Source organism: Felis catus, chromosome A3 (assembly GCF_018350175.1).
Source record: "Felis catus isolate Fca126 chromosome A3, F.catus_Fca126_mat1.0, whole genome shotgun sequence".
Lineage (NCBI taxonomy): Eukaryota > Metazoa > Chordata > Mammalia > Carnivora > Felidae > Felis > Felis catus.
The window spans coordinates 7,726,298-7,740,504 of NC_058370.1; the positions used below are offsets into that span (position 1 = coordinate 7,726,298).

Sequence of the window (14,207 nt, forward strand, 5' to 3'; positions counted from 1 at the left end):
GGCAAAAAAGCCACTGTATCTAAGCACTCCATTCTAGTTGATAAAGTCGTTTCCCACGCGACTAGGCTAGCGATTCTGACACCTCTGTACATGTAACGTGGAGCTGAACAATTAAGTAACTGAATGGTGGGTGATGGAGGCCTGGTTTCTCCCTGTTGGAGCGGACACAGAGGAGCAAAAAGAAGGGGCTAAAATGATCCCTGCAGTAATAGACAAGAACTGGAGACATCACTATGAACTCATGTTTAGCTTAATCCAGATACGTTTATAAATATTTTTTATATATGTTTTTAAATTAACTAAGCAAGGAGGCCATTGGACTGCTGTGGCTCTAATGTCATGGTGGCCTGTGTAAGGGAACCAGAATCCAAGCCTATAAATGTCTTGAGATTCCAGAATTGAAATGCTAAGGACAACCAATCACAAACAGCCACCTAGGCTTTAAGCTATAGCCAACCAACAGCTGCCTTACTTTGCTTCTGCCTTTTCTCTACAAAGTCTCTCCCCAGCTCCTATTGGTGAAGGGCTCCCAATCACTTCCACTTTGGTGCTACCTGATGCAAATGGATTCTTGCTCAAATAAACTCTTAAAATGCTTAACATGCCTCAGTTTCTCTTTTAACAACATATATGCACCTGAGTTAGTATGTTCACATGTGCTTCCTTACTAAGTCTGCTGGGAAGTCCTATACGTGAGGGTTCCCCAGTAGCGATGAGTACACCAAGCACTGATACCTTGTTTTGTAATACTATTCTCTGATAAAAGGGACCAGAGTTACTTGGAGAAATGGCTGATTCTAGAACTGGGGCACTGAACATACAAGGCGGAGCCTGGATCATCTCGCAGAACCGGAAAGTGAGGAAACGCTAACAGACACACAAGTAAAGGAAAACACAATAATGGCGACGTCAAAGGGACACAAGAGAAAACTGGAAGGGATCCCAACAACTAAAGCTGGAAATTCAAGGTGGGGAAATAAAGTAGTATTGGATTATGACCCATAATATTAGAAAAATATCTGTAAGTCCACGCTGATATAAATAAATGATTGAATAAATACACGGGGGATACTAGACAAATCTCCTGGATAGGAGAATTCCAAATAATTTATGTAGATCCACTGTCCTTAATGAGGTGGAGCATAACTCACTACTATTTAAGTATGGCCTGTGCATAGTAACTTTCTTTCAAAGAGTATAGTACAAAGTGTGTGGGGGGGGGGGGGGCGGGGGTAACTTTAACAGGGAGAAATTGACAAAAACTACTTCCAACCAGGTGGTCAAGGTCAACATCAACAGTCTGTAAATCATACCCACAGTCTATACCCTTGATATGATGTGATGAGAATGGTACTTTATCTCTGTAATCTCTCTCCCAATAACTCATCAGCCCAGTCTAACTGTAAAAATGGAAAAGAAAAAAAATCAAATTTCAATTGAGAGATATTCTTCAACATATCTGATAAATACTCCTCAAAATTTTCAGTCATTAATAACAAGGAAAGCATGAGAAACTATTGAGTTAAGAGAAAACTAAAAAAAAAAAAAAACATGACTTAATCTAATGTAGGATCTTAGAACAGAAAAGGTACAGTAAGGAAAAATAAGGAAATCTGCACAATACTAGAGATTTTAATTCAACCTATATCAATATTGGTTCATTAATTATGACAAATATGCCATACTAATGTAAATAACAGGAAAACTGGGCATGGGGTATGTAGGAACTTTGGTACCTTCCCAACTTTGCTGTAAATCTACAACTATGCTAAAATATAACATTTATTTTTAATTTTTTTACTGTTTATTTTTCAGAGAAAGAGAGAGAGAGAGAGAGAGTGAGCAGGGGAGGGACAGAGAGAAAGAGACACAGAATCTGAAGCAGGCTCCAGGCTCCAAACTGTCAGCACAGAGCCCGGCGTGTGGCTGGAACTCACAAACCGCAAGATCATGACCTGAGCCAAAGTCGGACACTTAACCAGTTGAGCCACCCAGACACCCCTGAAGTTTATTTTTTAAACATGTAAAAGATGAAATCGAAAAAACCAACAATCTTTTTATCTAATAAATACTTGTGTTAAGGAGGAAATCAAAGCCATAGTTGTAGCCAACTTGTTATAATTCCACTAAAAATAAAGCGCATGAAAATTGATGGCATTAGACCAAAATGGAATAGAGATAAAAGCCACAGCACAACATGCTGTTATTAATAACTAACAGTGAATATAGATCAACTGATAATCCAACTTGAGAAATCAGAAAGACGACAATCAAACCAAGAAAAACAGGAAAAATACATAAATATCACACTGAAATAAATTAACCGCAAAAAAAAGTGGATTTAATGAATCAGTTAAAAAGCAGGTTAAAAATTTAACCAACGTAACCAAGTTCTGACAAATTGTTTTTAAAAGAAAACACAATTTATCATATTACAAGTTAGAAAGTACATATAAACATACACATACATTTGCACATAGATGCATATATACATACTTCTCTGGTATGGAAACAAGGCTGAAAAGAAATGCCTCCAATTATTCATAAGAATTATCTTTGGATGGAAAAAGTTTACGGACATTTTTTAATCTCTTTTTTATGTTTTCTATATATCTCAATGTTCTCCAAGGGCTATGTTTGTCTTTCATAAACAAAAGCAGCACACATTTTATGTTAAGAAGAAAAAAATAGTATGAGTCTATGGGACCACAGAATATTGGCCATCAAGTGATTCCACGGTAATAATCCAAGGAACTGTTGCCTGGGAGATATTTAAAGGCAGGATATAGAAAGAGCCTCCACAGTGCTGAGTTTCTCTGAAATCATTTTCATGTTCGCGTCCCTAACAGAGATAGATTTTTTTACCCCACGACCGCAGTAATGCAATTCCTTCTCTCCTCCCAGCACACAGTATAAAACCAAGTGGTGCTCACGCCACATAGTAGGCACTAATGAATGAACAAGGCATCCCTCCCACAGGTTCGCGTTAGAGAGACAGGGCAGCAGCAAGAGACAGCTGTTCCAGGAGATAAGAAAGTGAAGCAAAATCTCCCATGACCCTGTCTCCATCAAGGGCACAGGAAAAGAGTAAACCTCATTCCCCAAGAGCCTTGGTGAAAAAAAATGGGCAATGCAGCACAGACAAGCGTTGGGCAAAACCAACGTGGGACACACAGAAGTAAATCAACACAGGTCCTGAATTATGCCTTGGATACATCCTTTAAAACAATGGTCTCAGGGGTGCCTGGGTGGCTCACTCAGCTGAGCATTGGACTTCGGCTCGTCACGATCTCACGGTTTAATGGTTCGAGCCCCATGTTAGGCTTTGCGCTGACAGCTCAGAGCCTGCTTGGGATTCTCTCTCTCTCTCTCTCTCTCTCTCTCTCTCTCTCTCTCTCTCTCTCTCTCAAAAATAAAAAAATATATAAAACTCCAATGGTCTCGATGGTGGACTGCACGGAATCCAGAGCAGGAACTGCACACGTGTCAAGGTGAGGTGGCAAAAGAAATGCGAGCTCTTCCCGCAAAGTTCACCGTCAAGAGTGCAGACTCCTGTACAGGCTGTGCGTGAACGACCCCGCCTCCATCACTGATCAGTCCTGCAACTTCAGGCAAAGCACTTCGTGTTTCCTGTCTCAATTTCCTCATATATGAAAGTAGATGACAATAGTTCTGACTTCACAGGTTTTTTGTTACTATCGAGTTTATTAATCCTGCAAGCACATTTAGGAAAATGTTGGCAACCACACTAAGCGCTCAAATAGTAGCAATCACTGCTCTGTTTATACTTAGACTTTTAGCATATTCTTTAAATTCGCTTTACACATCTCCCAATGTACATAATGTATTAGGTCAGTAATGCACACATATGATTAATAAATGAATAAACATTTGCTGAGGTGCATATACTCATATGCGATGTGCATTCGAAATGGTTTGGAGGCTGAAAACTGTAAAATTAGAGAATTTGTTTCATGAGACCCTTTACAAAGAGAATCTGGGAACTTAATCCTACCTGCTGTACTATTTTTATTGTCTTTGTTACTTCTTTTTTTAAAAAAGTAAAATTATTATTAATAATTTATTATTATAAAATTAATAATTATTAAATTTATTTCATTTCAAGTTAGTTAGCATACAGTGTAGTACTAGATTCAGGAGTAGAACCCAGTGGTTCATCACTTACATACAACACCCAGTGCTCATCCCAACAAGTGCCCTCCTTCGTGCCCACCCCCCATTTGGCCCATCCCCCCCACCCACCTCCCCTCCAGCACCCCTCGGTTTGTTCTCTGTATTGAACAGTCTCTTGTGGTTTGCCTCCCTCTCTTTTTTTTATCTTATTTTTCCTTCCCTTCCCCTAGGTTCATCTGTTTTATTTCTTAAATTCTATATACGAGTGAAATCCTATGATATTTGTCTTTCGATGACTGACTTATTTCGCTTAGCATAATACACTCTAGTTCCATCCATGTTGTTGCAAATGGCAAGATTTCATTATTTTTGATTGCCGAGTAATATTCCATTGTGTGTGTATACATATATGTATATATATACACGTGTATATATATATATATACAAATGTGTATATATATACACGTGTATATATATCATCCTCTTTATCCATTCATCAGTCGATGGACATCTGAGCTCTTTGTGTAATTTACCTACTGTTGATAGCACTGCATGTGCTCCTTCATATCAGCATTTTTGTATCCTTTGGATAAATACCTAATAGTGCAATTGCTCGGTCATAGGGTAGTTCTATTTTTAATTTTTTGAAGAACCTTCATATGGAATGGGAGAAGATATTTGCAAATGACATATCGGATAAAGGGCTAGTATCCAAAATCTATAAAGAACTTAACCCAACTCAACATCCAAAAAAAACAAATAAGTGAAGAAATGGGCAGAAGACATGAATAGACACTTTTCCAAAGAAGACACCCAGATGGCAAACAGACCCATGAAAAGATGCTCAACATCACTCACAATCAGGGAAATACAAATCAAAACCACCATGAGATCCCACCTCACACCTGTCAGAGTGCCTACAAGTAACAACTCAGGAAACAACAGATGTTGGTGAGGATGCAGAGAAGGGGAAACACTTTTGCACTGCTGGTGGGAATGCAAATTGGTGCAGCCACTCTGGAAAACAGTCTGGAGGTTCCTCTGTGACTTCTAAAATGAATCAGCACGTGTAAGTTGTCAAAAGTTTAAATATTAAGTGTGGACTTAGTCACGTTCAACCAGTTCACAAGTGACTTTATAAAATCTTACTTTTTTTTTTTACTTTTTTTTAACATTTATTTATTATTGAGAGACAGAGCATGAACAGGGGAGGGGCAGAGAGAGAGGGAGACACAGAATCCGAAGCAGGGTCCAGGCTCCAAGCTGTCAGCACAGAGCCCAACGCGGGGCTCGAACTCACAAGCTGCAAGATCATGACATGAGCCGAAGTCGGACGCTTAACAGGCTGAGCCACCCAGGCGCCCCGAAATCTTACTTTTAAAACTCCTCCAGAGGAAAAAGAGACAAATCTTCCTTATAGAAGGATTCCAAACATGTGCAGATACTCCCTCCTCCAGGGGATGAAACTTAATTCAACTACCACCACTGCTGGTGTAGTGGATTCTGTGACTCACTCCCAAAGAACACAGTATGGAAATGGACAATGTAACATAGAAATGTTGCACCTGAAAACCCTAGCAGGTACCATCCCAACCAAATGACCACGGTCATCAGCACCATGGACAATTCATGTTGATCTCATTTAACCCCTTCCATATGATGTCACAAGGACACATTGCTTCTATGGAATTCATTTCAAAACATCGTAACTCTGGTCTAACATGGAGAAATGTCGGAGAAATCCACAATGAGAGAAAGCCTTCAAAATACCTGGCCAGTACTGCTTAAAACTGTCAAGGTCATGAAAAACAAGGAAAATCTGAAAAATTGCGCAGACCAGAAAAGAATATAAACATATGATAGATACATACGGTGTGGGATCCTGGACTAAATCCTGGAACAGATAAAGCGGAAAAGGAGGTGACAAGCCAAATAAAGACTAAAATTTAGTTGATAACAATACCAAACTTTACCTCTCTGCTTTAAAATTTTTACAATAGCTAAATAAGATATTACCATTAGGGGAAGCTGGCAAAGGGTATTCAGAGACTCTCCATACTCACTTTGCAATTTTTCTGCAAATCTAAAGTTATTCCCAAATAAAAGTTTATGTAAAAAAATAAATGTCTTCAGATGTGATAAGAAGCCCTCTAGGTGTGGATACTCTGTTGCCATGTCTAGATCAGGTCTTGACTATATGCCAACATCATGATACATTATTAAACATCCTATATTTAGACTGGGCAAAACTAGTTAATTAACATTAAAGTAGCTTATATACGCCTGAATTCACTTCAGGTACAAGTACAACCTGATTTGAATAAATTATTTTTTCAGAAAATCTCGAGTGTTGAATCCAATCAGCCAATTAAGATACTTTAAAATAATCAGGGGCTTTTGGCATAAACAACCATTTCAATTGATCTTTCAACTTGTTTCAGCATTTCATTATGATTTTCCATAGTTTTTGTGTTCCTCTGGTTTTATTATACAATTGGCTCTGAATTTTAAACTGTGTGTTAACTGAATGGCGAGCCATTCCAAAGTAAATGAGGAAGGACCCTATGTCCAGCGGTGCAAATTCTCAACAGAAAGAGCACAGTCCCACGAGCCAGGGGGAACTTTGGTCACACTAGAAGTGTCATTTGAATATTGTCTATGAATGGCTATATTTAAAGGATACACTGTGATACCCGAGACTCTTTAAAGAAAAATGGAGACATTTTCAACTAGAATATTTGAGACGGTGGAGAGGCTATAAATACTTCTGTGTGATTCAAACTACCTGCCTAGTTTAAAAGAGCCACATTCTATTAAAAAGTATTTGTAAGCAGCAGGCTGATACTTCTCCTTACTCTGTGCAACTCTCCTAATCAACTGTATTTCGATGTAGCTTCTTTATCTGCCGGCAGGTATATGCAGGGCATTAAAACAATATTACAACTCTAATGCAATCTTTTTACAGTCAACTTAGCTGAAAGCATTTAGAGTTAAGTTAGAGGAACCCGAAACCTCTGTTGATTTATTTAAGGTCTTGTGATGCCCTTACTCCCTTTCTCAGAGCATGCTTTTGTATTCGATGGCTGTCCTCATCCTAAAACATCGTGGTGGGTCTACAGGGAATGAATTCTACTCTATTGTAACTGATGGGAGAAAGGTCACATTATTTTTATTTTCCTAAGTGGAATTCAGTCTGACTCCAAGTGTCTCCCGTTTAGATGGGGATGCGGTTTGATGGGAGCGGTCCTGGGAGCTCACCTTAATTCTCTGTTGTTACTGGGGCTCTGTCATCAAAAAAGAAGCCATGTGACTATTCCTGGTGAGAGACAGGCTATCTTCAGTCCAGATTCAAACTTAGGGAAGACCTTTGATTTTCACTGACCCCAGTTACTGCTTTTTATTCTCATCTGTCCAACCCCTGTGATCTGTGGTAGCAGGGAGCTCTGGTGCATTAGAGCTAAGCACTGGTGTAAGAGACTTTATTTAAATCAGAAAGTATCACCCAGCCATTGCCATGAAGGTCACTGTCCTCAGGGTGCTGAGCAGGATGGGGGTCTGGGCAGCAGTGTGTCAGAGCAGGATTGAACAGGCTTGCAAAAGCTGATGGTTAGCTGATGGAAATTTTGCAAGCTGGTTGTTAAACGCAAACATTATTTAAAAGTAAATGACATAGGGTCGCCTGGGTGGCTCAGTCGGTTAAGCAGCTGACTTCAGCTCAGGTCATGATCACGCGGTTCAGGTCATGATCATGCAGTTCAGATCTTGTGGTTCGTGGGTTCGAGCCCCACATCGGGCTCTATGCTGACAGCTTGGACCCTGGAGCCTGCTTTGGATTCTGTGTCTCCCTCTCTCTCTCTACCCCTCTCCTGCTCATGCTCTGTCTCTCTCTCTCTCTCTCATTCTCTCTCTCAAAAATAAATAAAAATATTAAAAAAAATTTTTAAGTAAATAACATAAAGTTACAATTAAATAAAGTATGGTACAAAGATGACAAATATGTAAAGATGATCATTTGCTAGTATTTCACTTCGTTTTACTACAATTTATGCTGACTTTACTTATGTCTATTTTACCCATATGATGAAAATTCTATATGACACTGAGCTACTTCCCATGTGTTCCTGATTCCCCATTCAGTGCCCTCATATCAGAGGCTTGAAGTCAGAGATGAGAAAATTTATACTACGGAAATTAGCAAATGCTACAAATCATGTCTTGACTTACTGTCTTGTGGATTTCCAGACTTAAGAAAGTGATGGACAGAAAACATGTTGACAATGTAGATTAAACTTAATGCCCATAGCCATTATATTGTGAAGAACAAAACACACAAGCGTGCGCACGCACACACATACACAGCACAAAAACTGAGGCATTACCCTTCCAGTTTTCAAAACTATTATCCAGTTCAGCAAAGAAGTTTCTTACGTCATTGATGCATAAGTGAAGTTACAACATTATGCATTCAACTTTTCACTTCCACCCTACAAAAAAAAATAATCCGTCAACATTCATACTGTAACTACACTTCTAGATCAATTACAACCATAAGTTGACTAGAGATATGAGTTCAGCAAAAACTAAGGAAAATATTCTGTGAGAATCAATTGCCTGTACGGAATTTACAATAAAGAATATAGTATAGTTTCTTATATCATGTGCTGCAAAAATATGCTTTATGTTTATAATGATCTCATTTATTCGCATACTTGCATACAAGGTTTGTCAAGGAGCCACTGGTTAAACATTTACTAGCATACCACTGGGTACGGATATGTTAACACAAAAGAACAATCAACTCCCTCCTGCCCTCTTCTGACCCCAGTCACATGGACTTTTTCCAAGACACTTTAATTCCAGCATTCTACTACCCACCTCTCCCCACACACCAAAATCAAACAATCAGACAAACTTCCTCTACCCTAGGTCCCCCTTAAGGACCATTGTGCATAATTTCCCCTCAGTAGAACTTTCGACACAATGCCCTAGTCTTCCTTCTTACAGGTGAACATGGAGAAACTGTCAGCTTGCTTTGATTTTAATTTTTGAGCTTTCTTATTTTGGTTTTGATTTGCCCATCTTAACTAACCCTGTAGTATAGGACATTAAAGAGTTCTCTAATCTTAAAATTCTAACCTTCCAGTACAGTCAACTTGTTCAACAGATTTTAAAAGACATAGTTAACTGACCTCTCCCACCCTCTCTCTACCCTCCCCTTCTCTCATTGGCCCACAGGTTTATTGGTATCCTAACTAAACTGCTGAAATGGGAATGCACACTCCTGGCTGCCCAAACAGTGCAGGTGAGACCTCTCCACCATAATGAGTGGGGAAATATGATGGCTGGTCAGTTGAGCCCAAATACCATATCAATATAGTGTGAGAGCTAAGACAACACCTATTACAAATTATAAATCTGTGCTTTTGAAAAATGTTACTGGATACCGTGTTTCAAAATGGCAGATGAAACCATCAATAAAGTTGGCATTGAAGTCATTCCCTTCACAGGTATATTTTAAGTATAATCAAAGCCACCAGCCCTTTACAGATGCGGTAAAATACCTGAGCAAATTGCAAGGTAATGACTGAGGGAACCCTCCAAGAGTGCTGACGTAACCACAGAACAGACCCAAGAATGCTTCTGGAATGTGAGTCGGTTAGCATAGACCAGTATTAAAATTCTACATGAGGTCAACAAATCAGTTCCTGGGAAAATTTCAATCAAACCTGTATCTTGGCAGTCCTGTATGTGAAATCAACCAGATTAATCCATTGATTTTTTTTTTTTTTTTTTGCATTGTTGAGCCAGCCACTATAACTTAGAATTCCAGTTTGTATAGCATGTGGACATTCATGTTGACATTTGTAAGGGGGACTTTTCTGAAGATGGGCATGTAATGATAACACCAAAACCATGTGTTCCGTTTCTTGATTAAGAGGGTATTTTTTTTTAATTTTTTTAACGTTTATTTATTTATTTATTTATTTATTTATTTTTTCAACGTTTTTTTATTTATTTTTGGGACAGAGAGAGACAGAGCATGAACGGGGGAGGGGCAGAGAGAGAGGGAGACACAGAATCGGAAGCAGGCTCCAGGCTCCGAGCCATCAGCCCAGAGCCTGACGCGGGGCTCGAACTCCCGGACCGCGAGATCGTGACCTGGCTGAAGTCGGACGCTTAACCGACTGTGCCACCCAGGCGCCCCAACGTTTATTTATTTTTGAGACAGAGAGAGACAGAGCATGAACAGGGGAGGAGCAGAGAGAGAGGGAGACACAGAATCGGAAACAGGCTCCAGGCTCTGAGCTGTCAGCACAGAGCCCGACGCGGGGCTCGAACTCACGGACTCACGGACCGTGAGATCATGACCTGAGCCGAAGTCAGACGCTTGACCGACCAAGCCACCCAGGCGCCCCTTAAGAGGGTATTTTAAATCACCCATATAGATAGCTTAAAAAACAAAAAATGAAACTTAGTGAATTGTGTTGGCAACAGAATTATAACTCTAGCTGTCTGTTTCTTAGAAGCAAATGAAAACTTTAAACAACAGGCCCATGGGAATCAAATATCACTGGGTGTTTAGCTTCGTTTTATCTTTTGATGATGAATCAAGAAAGCAGAGGTAGGCGGGGTTACAAGAGCGTGTGTGTGCACATTTGTGTGTTTTTCCTATCACATGAGCAATTGCATTTTCTCCATGCGACTGCAAGCCTCATTAACTCTGATTTTCTCATTCATCTCAAATTGCTATATTTATTATAATGGCTTCACCCAGCTGAGGTATTCTCCTTATGGGGAAAAATTCCCTGATCTTTGTCAATGCCATGTGGCAAAGTAGAAGATGAAAGCTGTAAAATCCAATCCCTGAGTCAGGGCCCGTCATCAGCTGGCTCAGCCACATAAACAAAGCTGATTGGGACAACACTAGTCATGCACCCAAACTGTTTATTTAGACAGGATCAGAACAGACGCATTTCCTATTCAGAATATTTCCACAAGTGTGCTTCTCCAAAGTCTCTATTTAGCAACAAAAGAATCACCCGGGTTAGGCTAGAGAATATTTCTCATCACCAAACCTTATCACTGCATGTTAGCAGTATACCACAGCTGAGCAGTGAGTTCCGTCTTCTGCCACGGCTGAATTAATTTTTTTTTATATTTAAATTTGATTTTTCATTACACAGAGCCGGGCTTCACAATAGAGAATGTGCCCTCTCTAACACGGGCCTCCCGATTCCTTTCAAATAGCTTAAACACCAGTACCTTCAGAGAGACTGTTTCAAGTTTAATAGCCTTGGAAAATTACCAGAATGAACAAGACCAGACATTAATTTCTCCCTTAAAGTGTTGAATTTTGGAACCAACCTTTAGCCTATAAATATTTACATACTTGTTTCATGAAACACATAAAAAATACAAGGTTGAAACAAAAATCTAATTCCCCTGCTCCATTCTGTTATATATCCTGAATACAGATGCCTACACAGAAAACAGGTCTGTCAGGAAGTCTCTAAAAGGCAAGGTAAAAATTACACTATTTTAAAGATCTTTTATCATAAGAGACCTGAACATTATATATAAATGGGGCAGGGGTGGGGCTGCAGTAATCTTGTCAAACCCCATTTGCATGGTTGCTTCTAGATCTCAAAGAAGTGATGCTATCAGCTGTCAATCAACAGGTATTTATCGAGTCCCTGATGTGCTCTTAAAAGCTGCACGGTTCTATGGAAAATTCCGGAACAATAAAAATACAGCATTTACTCACGGTGAGTTGGCCGGTTGGTTATGAGAGAGAAGACATATAAAATCATCAGTAAATAAAACTGTATTTGCAGGTTATCAGAGCCATAGCTCATTACCCTGGTTGCTATGGCTCATGGGGGTCCTGAAATAACATAGGATACATGGAGGCGGCAAGAACCCGGGGAGATTCTATCAACAATTTGGCATCAACCAAATCATGCGATTAGGTAGCACCTCCTGACTGGTTCAAACCTGAGTCAACAGAGCAATTCGCTGGAATTCTCCAGGCCTCAATACGTCAATATTTGATCCTGTCTTCCCCCAGCCCAACGTCTTTCCACGACAAGAGAAGGGGCCACAGCCGTCTCCTCTAGGACCTCATTCCTTTCTCATCTCGTAAGTCCACAACGCATCCTGAGATTCTACATTTTCTAAACTTTGCATAGACTTAGGACTGAAGTCTTATAGCAGGGATTAGAAGGCACGGGGAGAAATTTGAAACCTATTAGTTGAAGCGACAGATATGACAGAAGATAAAACAGGGAAGTCATTACCAATCATACGGCCACCAGAAGCTATGGAAGGGAGATGGCAAGATAATAAGGAAAGACGCAGACTCCAAAGTGGTCTGCCCTTCCCTCCAAATCTCTCTGAAGCTAGGACCCTTTTAAGACTGATATTAAGCTTTGGTGACATTAGCCCCCCTGCAGCTTTAAAGCGTTAAAATCCCACAACCATGCTAAATATTCCAGAGCAGATACAGGAGGGAGGACTATGGGTAACGAGGAGAGGTGGGTGAGATGGAGAAAGAAACCAACATGCACGCGGAGTAATTTCTCTAGATAGAAAGCCGTGGGCCAGCCACAGTCAGTACTCGACCTACCGCATCCATCCGGGACGTGGGGTACCAGTGTCTTCCCATTAGCAGATGACAGAGCAACTCCCAGCGCCGAAGTCACAAGGCGCGCGTCTGAGTCACGTGCCAAAGCGCAGCCAGTGAGGACTCCCAATCTGGTTGCTATCAGACAGACACAAGACGAAGGAAGTTAAGTCCAGTCCTGGGAAATGGGAGACGAGAGGGGGGCGCTGGAAGGCTGGGGGCGGGGGTGCAGACCGCCAGCCTCTGAAGCTGGGCAGCCCCCTCAAGCTTCCACGGGCACCTGTCCCCGCAAGAAAAACCCAGGCGCCCTCGTGTGTGTCTTGTCAGATAACACTCACTCAGAGGCAGGCCGGAGGAGACTGGGTTTTTGCACGGTTTTGGTTTTGTTTTTGGATGCACGGCTGGGTTCACTGCCTTCTGAAGGGGGCCTGGCAGAGGCTTTCTCAAGGCCCAGTGGCCTCCAAAAAACTTCCTCTTTTCTCTTTGGGTCTGTTCGTCTCCCTCTCTGTGTCCTTGTCCAGTTCGTGTTCTTTCTGCCCTACTGGGAGCACTCCCCTTTCTCCTTCCTTCTCCCTCCTCCCCCCATCCTTCCTTTTTCTTCTCTTTTTCTTTCCTTGACCACCCCCACCACCATTTCTGTCTTTTTTTCCTTTTGCCCTATTCTACCTGTGTGTGTGTGTGTGTGTGTGTGTGTGAGTCTGTCTGCCAGCTTCCTTTTTCCCTCTTTTTTTAAATGTCTAGAGAGAGAGAGAGGGAGAGAGAGAGAGCGAGCATGAGCAGGGGGAGTGGCAGGAAGAGAGGGAAAGAGAGAAAATCTCAAGCAGGCTTCACGCCATCAGCACAGAGCCGAATGCAGGGCTTGATCCCATGAACCCTGAGATCACCACCTGAGCCGAAAGCAAGAGGTGGATGTGTAACCGACTGAGCCGCCCAGGCACCCCTCTTCCTCCCTCTGTTGAAGTAGGCCAGAATTCTCTCCTCCCTGGCATTGTCAGATACGGGAGAGAAGTACAGAAGAAGGAGGCCCAAGTGCCCGAAGTGATTTACCATTCACCTAGAACCAAGGATACGTCCCTGGAAGAAAAGCAGAATTTGTCACCCCCAAATATGCCTCTCTGGCATAAGGATTATTTTAGGCTGATTGGTTTTAAGAAACTTAAGACATCAGAAGAGCTCTGGAAAAGCAAATAGAAGCTACCGTTTGTAAGAGAGATTTACATGAATAAGGGAAATCTCCCTTTGTGAGGGTGTCTCCCAGCTCAATATCCAGAAGGACAAGATGACGCTAAATCCCTAGAAACTCTTAACTGATGGAGGAGACAACTTAAACCTGTCTAATAGCCATACCCTTGTTGACTGTGCTTTTCCTGGTCACCTCCCGTATCTGGCCTATACCCCACCCCCAAACATCGTTGTTTGTCTATAGCAGGAGAAGGTATTTGAGGTGGTG

General features: G+C 41.1%; 1 long non-coding RNA gene across 2 annotated transcripts in view; it reads right to left on the bottom strand.

The window, feature by feature from the left end:
* Positions 1-14,207, bottom strand: part of LOC123384261 — a 249,943-nt gene that overhangs the window by 73,877 nt on the left and 161,859 nt on the right. For both annotated transcript variants that reach the window (XR_006595041.1, XR_006595042.1), the window contains exon 3: positions 12,761-12,895. This is a non-coding gene — a long non-coding RNA (uncharacterized LOC123384261). The remainder of the gene's footprint in view (positions 1-12,760; positions 12,896-14,207) is intronic.